Raw genomic sequence first — 14,620 nt, 5'->3', positions numbered from 1 at the left:
TTGACGAGATCTGTGATTGTGAAATGCAAAATGGCATAGAGACGCAGGGGAGAATTGGGTCGGCAGATGTAAAGTCGAAAAAACCTAAACATATAATATATATATATATATTTTTTAAAAAAAAATACATGGGGCCGATTCGGTCGGTTTACAAGACCGACTAACCCCTCTCAGTTAACCCGACCACCGATCAGGCAATTTTTGCATTACTAGAACCGAACCCAACCGTTTAGTGTACTTTTTTCGACCGCCCGAACTTAGTTCATTCGATTTCGGTCGTAAGTTTCGATGTTTCGTCCCACCATGCTCACCCCTACTTATTAGTGAAAACATAATACTATAATCTTGAATCCAATAAACTAAGGTCTAGAGGCTATCTAGTGTAGACTTGAACTTTATGTAGAGACATAAAATTGGATCAGGTTTGAGTATATAGCCCAAACGGTCTATAGTAAATGAGTAAGGCTCCTTATTCCAGAATCGCTATGGATGCAGCCCGCTATGTAGTTAATACAAACGAAGTGATCCTTAATCATTCATGTAAAGACATGGAAGCAGAGGCATCCTATGTAAAGAGTTTACATAAGACTGGAACCATTAAATAGAAACTTTTAAGTTATAACACCGTTGACTATATAAACAGACTATTTCGATTATGATGACTTAGATAACTTGATCTTAATCCTGAGCTAACTATGAACTTCTGTTCAAATAGTATTATCCTCAGATTTACATAAGTGAGGGTAGCTCAATGGTGCTGGCCCAATAAGCCTCTCATTTCAGGGGTAAGATCGGGTGGATAGCTAGGGACATAAGGTGCAAGATGAAATTCACTCCTACCCGCTTTAGGTTTAGTAGATAGGTTGATCTCTTAAAGACTTAATCCAAGTCTTGAACAAAGGGCCCCACCCTCTCATTGACCCGAGAGGGATTCAGTTTATAGGTTAGATCTTAAACCAATTGTTCAATAGTAGATCAGTGGAACTTAAGGAACAAGATGTAGTCTCGGGGGTAAAACAGTATTTTGACCCAACCGAGATTACGAACAACCTGTGAAGGATTAACTTACTGATCATGGTTATATAAAATGGACAAAAATATATCTATAGTTAATTAACGAATGTTGATTAGCTCAGTCTAAAAGGTTTTAGTCTGTTAATCTCGGATCGTTGGAGTCCATGATCTATAGGTCCATTAGGTTCCCCTACTAGCTCATACGGAATTAATTTAGAACAATATGTTGGAATAATTCAAATTGTTCGAAGTAGGTAGAGTCGACAAATATATATGATATAGTCATCGTCGGTTATAGCTTTAAGCAAGAGCTTTATGCTTAAATGTGATTTAAGTATTTAAAATATGAATAGATATTCATATTTGGAAGCTTGGAATTAATGGAAATGGTTAAAATTGTAAAAAGTCAAAATGTTTACTTTTGACCTTGAAAAATCAAACTTTGACCGGCTTTATATTCAAATGTGATTTGAATTTTAGAAAAATAAATGCGAATTCATGCTTGAGAGATCGGAATTAGTCAAGACGGACAAAATGGTAAAACGTCAAAATGGTTTGACTTTGACTAGATGGTCAAATGACCATTTTGCTCCTTAACCAAAGTTAGTGGAAAAATTCAACATTTGTTGGATAATCCCACTAACTCTTAGTGGGCTATGTGGAAGCACATGGTGATGACACCAAGCCCACTAAGAGAAAATTGGAATGGTGAGTAATTCCATTAAAGGTTAGTGGAAAAATAGGTGTTAAAGCTTTGTGAAGAAATTACATGCAATTTTGCATATAATTTGCTTATAAATAGCTTATTTTTCAAATTGTAAAAGACTTTTGCTTTTTTGAATTTTAGAAATATGTTTTTTTTCATCTCATCCCTAAAAAATCTCAACCCTTCAAATTCTATCTTTTTCTCATATTTCCTTCATTGAACGGGTTCCACAACCCAATTTTGTATCCGAAGATTAGCGGATGAACTCTAGTGGAGGTTCAAGATCGTGTTTGTGAGGAGGTTTCAAAGTATCACGAAGCTACAAAGGTAAGATTTTCATTCATCCCTAATTTAATTTAATTAGGGTTCTTATAATGTATGTTAATTACTAAAATTAGTTTATGCTTTCCCTTTAGTAGAATGACAACCTAACATACCAAACTTCATTGAAAACTTCTTCTTATTACGATCCAATTATTTCACTTAAACTATACTTGATATTGTTTTGTTTCAAAATTTTGTGTCGTAATTCCAGCCTCTTCTTCAAACCATATTGAAAGAAGTCTGGATGACCAGAAACTTCTTCAATTCTACTCCCCATGACTTCTATCAAGAAATTAATTCATGGTTCTATAGAATGTTCAATGCTCTTCGTCAAAATAGGAGGATAACCGCCAACCAAAGTTATAATTTGCGCATCTAGAAATCCACAGTTCTTCAAGAAATCAAAATTGAGTCTCAAAACTTTGTTAGCATCCCTACATAAAACCTCAGAATAGCCAACTGCAATTGCTTGAAGACCTATATCCGTCAAACCTATAGATTTCAAAAACTCTAATGTGGGACGTAACATTTTGTCGAAATTATACCCCGTAAGATATGGATATTTTACCAAAACTTTGCCAATCAACCCTTGCTTATCAAGGCCAAAACTAGCACGAAAGTCCACAATCTCAGTAAGTTTCGGCACAATGTTGTAGCTAATAAGCCTAGGATTAAGCAAAATCATCTTCCCAAGCACCTTCTAAGGGATATCCAATGCTTGAAAGAAAGCCAAACGTGGGCAAAGCTTGTCCTCCATGATATGAAAAAGCATGTAAGGAAGTTGGGCAATGGCTGAAGCAACTTCATGGGACTTACTACCCAGAGTTGCAAGGCACTCGACCATGGGAACAAGTTATCAATTAAGACAAATAGCTTGAAAACCATATGACGGAGCTCTCTATTGAATTCCATTATTTTTCAAGTAATCCAAGTTTGGAGAAGTGATTTCTTCATGCGTACCATCAAGGTGTTTGCACTTTGTGAACATTTCGTGGATGCTTTTTTCCTCGAACCCTTTACTCCTGAAGAACCACAGGAACTGGTACCATGTTGGTGGGCCCTTATATTCATTTAAACCCTAATAGATACAGAAAAATAGTGGCATAAGGCATACTTGCAGAAGGAAATGATTGAATTTGACTTCATTTCTACGATTTCATAGAATATAATGGCCTGTGATGCCATAAAAGAAAAAAAACAAAGGGAAATTCCATAACCGTAAGGATTTTGGTGTTACCTTAGTAGTTTATAGTAGAGAAGAAGGTTGAATTCAATCTTTAGAAGATAGTGATATCAGTAGCAAGCATCGAAACCATTGGAGAAATTTTGAGAAGTAAATTTTACTTTAAAAGTAACACTAATTTTGTTTTCTCGATCAATCTCAACTGATTTTGACTTCTAGATTGTTCACAAATTGTAAAAAAAATCTTTCAACATTAATTTTTCGATCCATCCCAGTCATGATCAGCATCGACGTTGTGTGTTTTTTAATTTCAAAATAAAGGATTTTATTAATTACCAAAATACCTTTGGAAGTAGATATTCTCACCAAAGCCCTAAACCTTAAACACTTTGTTCATTTCCGTCGAGAACTAAACGAGTTTGCTTCTAAAATCGATGGAATTTCTCTTATTTTTACTCCACGAATTTTTAAGAAGTCATTATCGAACTTAATCTCTCAAGGTGAAGTACTTTGAATGGTTCCATAGTTTAGGGTTTAGTTTTTAGTTTATGTTTTTAGTTTTTAGTTTGAAATCTTGGGCAGATGGAAAACTTCATAATTGGTATTTTGATGTAGTTGGATGTGAACTAAAATTTAATTGAGGTGGTTTCAGTAAATGAATCTCAACAATTTCATCAATTTGGGCTCGTGCAAATGAGGAATCTTGATTGTGATCTATTAAATTGCCTCAAGATTCGTTGAAGGAGTCTTGAGATCTAATGTGTTTCACACATGCATTTGTGGGGTAATCTTGGGGATGATTTCTAGGGACTTCTTGTTTGGGGGAAATTAAAATCTTAGGAACCAAATCATATATTCCAAATTTAGGCCCATATACAAGTGATTGCCCATGGATGAGGAGCTTGCATGCCTAGATCGGGTTCTTAATATCCCATCTAATGTAGGTTACAAGGATAACCCCGCTGTTCCTCTTCGAGAAGATGATGATCCCCCTTCCCGTCCTCATGGTCAGTATGAACTCCACTTTTCGCCCATCCTCACGCTCAACTGCTTGTTTCTTAGAATGTAGGTTCATGGGATTCGATGTTTATTCTATTTGATCTTAATCTTTACGTGGTGAGTCGTGGTTATTGCTTATAAGATGCTCACTATGTCTCTAGTCCTTGCGTAGTTACTAAATCCTCGTTACGTACAAGTTTTGCTATCATTTGCCCAAGTGTAAAAGAAACAATAGGTTTCTTGGTAAGTCTAGGGTCAAACACAGGGAATTAATATCAAATTTTAGCTATAAAGCTTGCTTCTTCATTTAGGCAGTATAAAATATCTATCTAAACAGTATAAAGTTAAATATCTAGATTAACTTAATATCTACACTAGAGACTCTGTAAAATGTTGTTAGAATGGTGGAAAGATAGGGATGAGTTGGAGATTGTAGGCGATCATTTAAATTGATAAGTGAAACTACCTCAATCACGTTTGAGATTTCCCTTATCCTAGGTGAACTCCCTCAGCAGTAATAATGAGAATAACCCCGATTAAACAATTAGTTAAACAACCCCAAGAAAGCTAAACAAATTTGGCTTGGAAAGCTTAATCAAAGATCAAGAAGAAAGGAGAACTTGTTCCTAATTTCAAGATTTTGAACTCTCCACAATCTAATTGATCAAACTGAGTTTGAAAGTCCTAAGCATGCATTCTAACACAAGAATATAAAGGAAAGCATAAAGCTTGAGAGAAACACTCTATGAGAAAATTTTATTCAAATTCAAGTTGTGTTCAAAATGTGGAAACTATAACCCTATTTATACTAATTTCAAATGTTATATGAAAGAACACAACATTTAATTTTATCCCCTTTCAACTACCCTAATAAATGAAAGTACATACCATTAAATAAGTACATATTAAATATGTGAATGAATCTAAAAATACATTAAAGATGTGAATGAATCTTAATTTTTAGATTCATTATGACCGTGGGTGTCTAAATAACTCTTGAAGTTCCAACCCTATATTGAAGACCGAAAATCTAGCTTGTAAATAAGCATTTCATCCATCTTGAAGTCTTTTAGCTCTAGCTTTTGTCATTGAGCCTTGAACCCTAATGACTGCCGCTTGATTGGTTTGACGTTGAAAGTTCTCGTATGGATTTCCAGCATGTGCTTCATTGTCCTCTTCATTTGAGTTGTTGTGAGCTTCCCTGTTCAACATCTTATCATAAATCCTCGAGTCAATTTACATGAAAGAATGTACATGTACGAGAAATTTGGTCACTATGAAATCTCATGTTCACATGCACTCACAGCTTGTAGGGTGAGGAACATCAAACCATACAATTATGCTTTAGATGTGAATCCTGTCAAAAGGAGAAATAGAGAAAAGATTCACTGGTGTTCTCCTTGCAAAGATGTAGGCTTCAATCGGAAGACATATTGAGCTAAACTTGTTGACTCATAATACATTTTTGTTGTTGTATTTTACTGTATTTTGAATTTTTATGTTTTTAGATTCATTACATTCTGCTTATGTAAATGAAATTAATATCAGATTCACACTTACTCAACTATCTCCTTTTCAATTCATTTTGATAGACGAGAATGCAATAAAAATCTCATTCGGTATGCTTTACATTTGTTTTTGTTTAATCTCGCGAGCAACTTTTGTATGAAATCAACCGATATTTTAAATGAATCAACTTTATACACTACATCTGGGTCAAACTCAGTGTGGACTTAGTTGGAGATCTAATAACTATCGCCTTTTGTATTTCATTCTAATGTATCCTGGAGCAACCATAACCCAATATCCTGATTTTTAACCTAGAGCATCTCGAGATAATGTTGGCCCAAGATCATATAACCATCACCTTTTTCTTTTCATCCCAAGGTATCCCGGGGCAACCATAGCCCGAGATTATATGACTTAAATGCTTCTGTCTTTCTTCTTGGGGCATAATGGGGCAACTTTGGCTAGTAACCCCCCTTCAAATTTCAATTCAACCATAACCCCCTACAAAAATTTCAATTTAGCTAGTAACCCCCCTTCAAATTTCAATTTAGCTAGTAATCCCCCCTTCAAATTTCAATTTAAGTATAACCCCCTTCAAATTTGAAATTAACTAGACCCTCCTTCAAATTTCAATTCAACTATAACCTCCTCCCCTTCAAATTTCAATTTAACTATAACCCCCCTCCAATTCAATTTTCAATTTAATTATAAACCCTAAAGCTTAAACCCTTCAAATTTCAATTTAACTATAACCTCCCCCCCCCCCCCAATTCAATTTTCAATTTAACTATAAATCCTCAACCCTAAACCCTTCAAATTTCAATTCAACCACAAATTACACACATTCTATACAAAAATATATTTAACAAACAAAAATCTATTCCAAAACAAAATCCTAAAACAATTTTCTTAAAAAAAAACCCTAAAACTTATATTTAAATTACATAAACTTTATATTTAAACTTACCTAAGGTGGCAGACAGAACAAACGACGGCGAGCTACGAACGACGACGAATCTTCGTTTCTCTCTTCTCCCTTTCCCTTCGTTTTCAGTTCTGTGTAAAACAGAATTGAAACGTTTATAAAAGGGATCTTCCGACACAACACGAAAAGGTTTTCCCGACGCTCATTAAAAGGTTTTTCCGATGCGCAATAGTGCGTCGAAAAACCCCTTATTCCCGACGCACTGTGCATGTTGTCGAGAATAAGGTGTATTTTAAATTTAATTTGGCCTTATTCTCAACGTCGTTTGGCTGACGCGTCGGGAATACCCTTTTGCCCGATGCCACTCCCAACGAATTGTGCGTGGCATCGAGAATAGGGTTTTCTCCGATGTGACTTTCACGACACGTCTGTCTGGCATTGGAAATACCCTTATTCCTGACGTTTTTTATGCCGACGTCCTTTTTGGCATCGGGAAAGCCCCAATTTCTTATAGTGTTAACTCAATCTTTCTCCCTAACTACCTTCTCTTCCATGAAATTCTTGGGTCATCCTCTGCACAAAACCTAAAAGGCCTAGAACAATCCTCCCCCTTGTTTCGGTATCTCTCCCCATCAGAATCACGAAATCCATGCTTAAAAGAATAAAGAGGTTCATGTCTCTCATTAAATCTTCTTTCATTGTCATCTGGTTCTCCACCATTGTACCCAGTCAATTGACCCAAACGTACAGGACCATAAAACAATCTGTCATCCTCAATCCTTCCTCGAGGATCTATAGCATCATAGCTTCTGTTTCTAAGTGGTAATCATTTAGTTTGATTCCTATTAGGGATAAAAGGCTTCATATGGCCATGGTCAGGTGCAGGACTCACATCTCTCAATTCATCGGGTGGTGAAAGGTAACAAAATCCTTGTCTTTGGCCTGGCATATATCCACATATAGAATGCTGATCAGGAGATCTCATCCTGTCCGTCATATAATTTAAAGATCTTCAATGTGTCATGTTGAGACGTTAACAAAATCTATCAGATCTTTTTTAAGAGAACCATTGGCTGGCAGAACGAGCTCGAGATCTTACTGGAGATTTAGAATCAATTTTGGGAAAAGTTTTTCTTTGGAATGAGAAGTTCCTTCTTTCTCAGAAAAAAGGTTTGTCTAAGTCATATAAAGGTTGAGGTCGTGGATACATCTCATCCACTATGCCATTACGTGTTTTTCCTGTTCCTTTTCCATGTCAAACGTGGTAGTGGCTGGTGGTCTTGTAGGGACATGAACATTCAACTTCGACAGATTCACATCCTTGGTCGGAGTGGTCGCCGAAAACTCCATCGTTCGGAAGGCGGAGCGATGTTCGACGAGTTCACAGCAACACACGCGAAGAAAGTGAAGAAAAAATTGGAGGAGGCGTGCAAGAAGTTTGGGAATTTTGGTAAATTTTGAGAAATTTTGATCAATTTAGGTAATGAAATATTTAATAAATATAATATTTTATTTAAAAATTACTTGACATTTTTAAAACGTCAAGAAATTTAGAAAATAACTCCTTCGTCTTTTTATAAAAATTATTGACGTTTTAAACCGTCAATAATTTAATTGATATAACTTTACATTTTAAAATGTCAAGAAAAAATACATATTACTTGATGTTTACAAAACGTCAAGAATGTTGAATTTATAAATATTCTTGACGTTTTAGAAAACATCAAGAATTTAATAGATAATCCTTGACGTTTTTAAAACGTAAAAAAATAAATACATATTACCTGACGTTTAAAAAACATCAAGAAAGCTGAAAATTGACCTTCCATAAAAATTCTTGACGGTTTCTCCTTCCAATCACCCATTTCTTGACGGTTTTTCAAAAAACGTCAAGAAATAAAAACTACAATCATCAAGAAGGTTTTTTTTCTAGTAGTGCTTGTACAACACTCATGTCCTTACATCTCTTAGCAAAATGGTCGAGAAAAAGAAAAGCGTCACATTATGATTTTATTCGTGCTCAATTTCTCTATACTTCCTATCTTGAGAAGTTGTGGGGCGAGATGATCTTCACCATTGTTTTTGTCATTAATCATCTTTCTTCTTCCGTCATTCACAACATATCCCCTTTTGAATGTTTATATGGTACTCCTCCCTCTTACACTCACAATAAAATATTTGGTTGTGCATATTTTATTTTATTTAATCCTCATGAAGATACCAAACTTGAACCTCATGCTCGTCTATGTTATGGTATTGAACATAAAAGTTTTCGTTATTGGGATCCAATCTCTTAACTATTACGTATATGTTGTCATTGTTTTGTTTTATGCCCTAAAACTCGTACATAGTAAATGTAATCCATTTACCATTATTAATAAAGTGTTATTATTATAATTTCAATAAGTGTTATTGATTATATTATTAGTTTTGTCTTAATAACCTAAATCTAAAAAACTAACATTCTAAGCTATTTGATGAATCTTGAACAGTATATAAAGACATACAATGATCCATGTTCGAGATACGACTTAAAGGATCTATAGTATAGAGATAAGGCAAGGTACCTTATAATGGTAACACTATGGATACGACTCACTTTGTATTTGTTCAGCTCTGAGTCTATAGTGGAGTGTACACACAATTAACGAATATTGATTAATGTGGTTAATGAGGTTAATGAGTTTAGCCAATTAATCTTATATCGTTGTAGCTTCTGATTTGTAGGTCCTCTTCCTAGCTCGTAAAGGGTAGTGGGATTTATTTGTATTGCTTGTAATTTGAAACGTTCAAATTTACTTTGAGAATTAATATATTGTATGGTGATACATTATAATATAAAGTTTATATTCTAGTTAAAATTTATTCTATAAATTTAATTTTGGATATGATTTAGAATTAATTTACAGAGATAATAAAATATTTGAATGGGTTCAAATATTAATTTAATATGAATTAGATTCATATTAAAACTATAGGTTAAAATTTAATATGTATATGATACACATTAAAACTGTATGTTATGAAATAAATTTATATTGAATATGATTCAAATTTAGATTAAATTAAATCTAAGATATTTAATTTATAAATTAATTAATCTAAGATGTGTCCGGTAAATATTTTGTTGCATAGGGCTCTCATTTCTTCAGCCATGTCATCTTTTGAGAACATTGTATGTTTTCTAGTATTTCTTCATTTTATACTTCCCTATCTAGCCCTTAACATTTCTTTATTGATTCCTCCACTAACGAAGAGTAAATTGCTTGTTAATTTGACGAAGAGTAAATTTCTTGTTAATTTGAGCTTTGATTTCGATGTAAATGATCTTACTACTAGAACACTTGGGAATTGTTTGTTGATAGGATAGTAAGTTGCATGAGTTACCTAATTTTGAATATTGTAATTTTTTTTTTTTGTAGATCCAAGATTAGCCTATTATAAGTATGGATAAATCGTGGATGCCAAAGAGTAGATTATCTAAAGAGTTTGAGTTTGGTGTAGAGAACTTCATCAGATTCGGATTTTCCAATATACTAATACTTTTATACGTTTTTGTAGATCCATCTCTTATTTTAGCTGGCCATAGTACTCGAGGAGATTAGAGCTCAAAACCTTTATAGTAGATTAATGATTTCCAAAGAAGATCAATTGGTTGTTGTTCCTTATAATCCCGGGTAAGTATAATTTTTATCAACTCAAACTTGCATTAATACAAAATACTATTTACTTGCATATATATTTCATTTGGTGATCATTGGTCATTAGTAGTTATTAATCCATATGATGATGTGGTGTACCATCTTGACTTATTGAGAACAAGCTCCCGAGATGATATCAAATATGTAACAAATATGTAAGCTAACTATGTTTATGTTTCTTTTTTTTTTTTAATCGCTAAAGAAATTAGTTCATTTTAATTTATATATTATTTTGGAAATGTGGGGCCTTGACGATTTTCCAATCTCAGAAAAATTTGAAAAAAACCAGAAAAACAATATTCTAGAAAGTCGTAAAGGTAAATATATTTATAAAGTTATTTACAGTTTAATTTAACACATAATCTAATATGCATTGTTATTTGGTTTTGTGTTATAGTGTCCTTTACAAGTACGTACTGTTGAATGTGGATATTATGTCATGAGATAAACTCGTAAAATCGTAAGTAAGGACACAAACATTATTACTGATGCAGTATGTTTTTAAACTACTTACATTGTAACGTTACAAATAGTATAATATGACTAATTTTTATTTTTAACAAAGTGTCTACTCGACTTTTTATGTTTTATATATTGATACAAGAAACTCATACTCACAACTTCAATTAGATGAAGTATGAGTGGAGTGGGCTAAATTTTTAGCTCGAGACATATGATAGACACACCTAGATACGATTTTTTTAATTTTGTAAATGACTAAAATATGAGAATGCTCATAACCTTTTTTGTGTAAATGTTTTGTTCATAGCCATTATACTTATATACATGAGCCAATAGAGATGTAAGGGGATAGACTTTAGTTTTGGTATACAACACATGTTTTTTGTTATATAAGATAGTTATTATTACGTTACACTAAAAAACCGTTAAATATATGTTTACTTGACACTGTACTAACGTCAAGTAAGCAGATTTCTATAGTAGCGTGAGTTATTTCCAATTTCTTATTCTCCCCTAACCCTGCACCACATTCAATTCTTGTCACTGAGCTCACTTCATCTTATCCTACTTCTATGTCCCCGTATCTACCATTACTTGTTCGCTGCTCCACATGGATAAGAGAAACTCTTCTTCATCTCAAGGACTACCATTTTTTTTCAACTGTTATGTCTTTGGTCGAACCTTGAACTTATAAGAAAGGCCAGTACTAACCTTTTGTGGCAGTAAGCAACGAATGAGGAATTTCAAGCCTTAGGAAAGACTCATACTTGGAACTATATTGGCCTAACCTTTAGAAAAGTCCTATGGACTATAAGTAGATTTATAAAATCAAAACTCATTTTGATAGGTCTATTGAACGCTACAAATCCCGACTAGTAGCCAGCCAAAGGCTATGCTCAGGAATATGGCACTGATTATGAAGAGACGTTTACTCCAGTTGCCTGAATAAAATGCATTCACAATTTTTTAGCCATACCAAAAGCCAAATAGTAACCCTTTTTATAGATGGATGTCAAAAATACTTTTCTCAATGGGGCTCTATTTGAAGAAGTCTATATGAAGCTACCAACTGATACCTTTCCACCACCTCAGAAAGACTGCCTTCTTCGTCGTGCTTTATACAGACTCAAATAGGCTCCACAGCTTGGATTTTATCCTTTAGTTCCACCATCACTTAGCTTTGGTTTACCTCTAACTCTCGCGATTCAATCTTATTTACTCGTTAGAGCCCTCATGGTATTATTCTCCTCCTTCTCTATGTTGATGACATGATTATTACAGGTGACGATCCTGATTAAGCCATATTCTATTTGCAATGTTACCTAAGAAAACAGTTTGAGATGAAAGATTTGGGTCGGCCGACTCAATTACTTTATGGGTCTTGAGGTATTATCTTTGTTCGATGTATACTACATATCTCAAGGAAAATATTCCTCTGATCTCTTAGCTCAATCTGATATCACTGAATCTGCTCATCTTCCACACCACTTGATTCAAGTATTCGCTTAACTTCTTTTGATGGGGTTCCTCTTGAAGATCCTACCCTATATTGACAATTTGTTGGTAGTCTGATTTACTTGACTGTGACTCGTCCAGATATTGCCCATGTAGTTCACATTGTCAGTCAATTCATGGTTGCACCTCGTACTATACACGACATTGTTGTACTTTATATTTTACAATATGTCAAAGTAACTCTGGGTCATGGAATACAATTCTTCTCAAAGTCATCCTTGGTTATATTTGAATACACTGGTGCTGATTGGCTAGTTATCTAACTGATAGGAGATCTACCATAGGATTACTACTTCTATCTCGGTGATTCTCTCATTTCCTGACGAAGCAACAATCTATTGTTTCCTATTTAGCACAAAGTATGAATATCATGTGCTGGCTGATGCAACTTCGAAATTATTACGACTTCATTGGCTTCTTACTGATAGGAGTCCCTCAACCATCTGCCACTATACTTGACTATGAAAATTGCAGTACTATTCAGATTGCTCACAATGCTATATTTCATGAACAAATGAAACACATTGAGAATGATTGTCACTTTATTCGTCATCATCTTTAGAACAACACTCTTCAGCTTCAATCCTATATCTACCTACCTCAGACCAACTAATCGATATCTTCACCAAACCACTACCATCTTCCCGCTTCACTAAGTTACTTAGCAAACTCATGTTGGTCTCTACTTTCCCATCTTGATTTTGAGGGAGGGTGTTACAGTACATATGTATGTTGGTATGAAATTGAACGATGATTAGGTGCATTCTAGGATGCACCTATCTACATGCTTTTCATCTCTTCATCACACAAAAAAAAAAAAAAAAAAAAAAAAAGAATAAAAGTTGTGTGTGATGGAAAGATGAGGAAGCATTTAGATTTTTCTTATGAAATTTAGGAGATTGGAATCATGCTTTAATTAATTTAGGATATATTTACCGTAATTTAGTTATTCTCTTTAATTTATGTACGTATAATTATCCTTGTAACATTATTCTTGAATACAGAAGTATCCAATTAAATAATAACAGATGCAGGTATGAAATATATATAAATTGAAATGATTACATGAATGTAAACTTAACAAAGTACTTATGAGAGAATTATTGTATATTTAACTAATATAAACTTGAAGTTGAGAGAGAAAACTGACAAATAGAAAAGAGAAGAGATATTTTAGTTGTACTGGATGATGATTGTACAATTTTAAATTATTTTATATTTTGAAAGGGAAACAGAGTAGAGTTCAGTTCACAATATATACCAACCTCCTGATCAAAGATAGTGGAGGGGAGGAAGCAAACAGGTAATACAAAAGAATTCCCGCTCACATCCAAAGAAAAAGAGGATGGCTGAATTAGGTGCTTCTATCTTGGTTGTTATATATAAGTGGATTTCTTTTATAACTGTGTCAACAGAAGTTGTTGGGTATGAATATATGGAAGCTGATCATCAACACAATTTTAAAGAATATACATAACATCTTCCTTGGTTCGTTTTTTTGTTGTTCAAAATTTATCAAAACCATTTTGGCCCACAGAACTCAAGACTCCTTCTTCAACCTATACTCCCAATTATTATATATATACATATATATAATGGCGATCTAAATCCACTTCTGATCTTTTCATATCAATAACCTTCTAAACTCTCTCTCTTTCTGTTTGTGTCTTAAATTCCAGACTTCAGTCCAATCGCCAATATGTTAGGTTTGTTTTACCTCGTTTCACCTATGCGATTCCCCATCCTTTTCTTCAGCACTTTTCTGTGGATTCCTCTTTTTCGTATGAAGCAAGCCATTCTGGGCGTTGTGGTTACTGTTTTTGGCCGGCCCTCCTCCCCACAACATGGAACTGACCTTGTGGTGGTCAGGTCATACGATGAGGATCATGGAGGATCGTCGGAGGAGATTTGCTCCATCTGTTTGACGGAGTTTGGAAGATCAGAAGATTCGGTGTGTAAATTACCGAATTGTGAGCATTTATTTCATTTCAATTGCATCCAGGAATGGATTGACAGGAATCGCTTCACTTGTCCCCTATGTAGATGCTTCTTCTTGGAAGACAACCACAAGATGGACACCAAGTGGAGATTCCTCGTTCCTGATAATCCTTCCTCTCTCTATTACTTCCTGCAATGATTTGATCCTCTGTATATTTTGCTTTTTGATTTGGAAATTTGTAGTTCTTCAATTTCCATTTATTTCTCTGTAAACGCGTTTCCAATAATCAACTGCAAATTAAAAAAAAAAAAAATGCAAAACTCTCTTTGATCTTCTCGTCATG

General features: G+C 34.1%; 1 long non-coding RNA gene across 1 annotated transcript; it reads left to right on the top strand.

The window, feature by feature from the left end:
- Window positions 1–1,945: 1,945 nt before the first annotated feature.
- Window positions 1,946–14,220, top strand: LOC127151700 (uncharacterized). The gene is made up of 4 exons (XR_007824808.1): window positions 1,946–2,047; window positions 9,153–9,223; window positions 10,222–10,337; window positions 14,018–14,220. It is a non-coding gene; the product is annotated as an uncharacterized LOC127151700 (long non-coding RNA).
- The last annotated feature ends 400 nt before the right edge of the window (window positions 14,221–14,620 follow it).

This window comes from Cucumis melo, chromosome 11 (assembly GCF_025177605.1).
Source record: "Cucumis melo cultivar AY chromosome 11, USDA_Cmelo_AY_1.0, whole genome shotgun sequence".
NCBI lineage: Eukaryota > Viridiplantae > Streptophyta > Magnoliopsida > Cucurbitales > Cucurbitaceae > Cucumis > Cucumis melo.
This window is presented reverse-complemented; position numbering and strand designations above follow the sequence as displayed.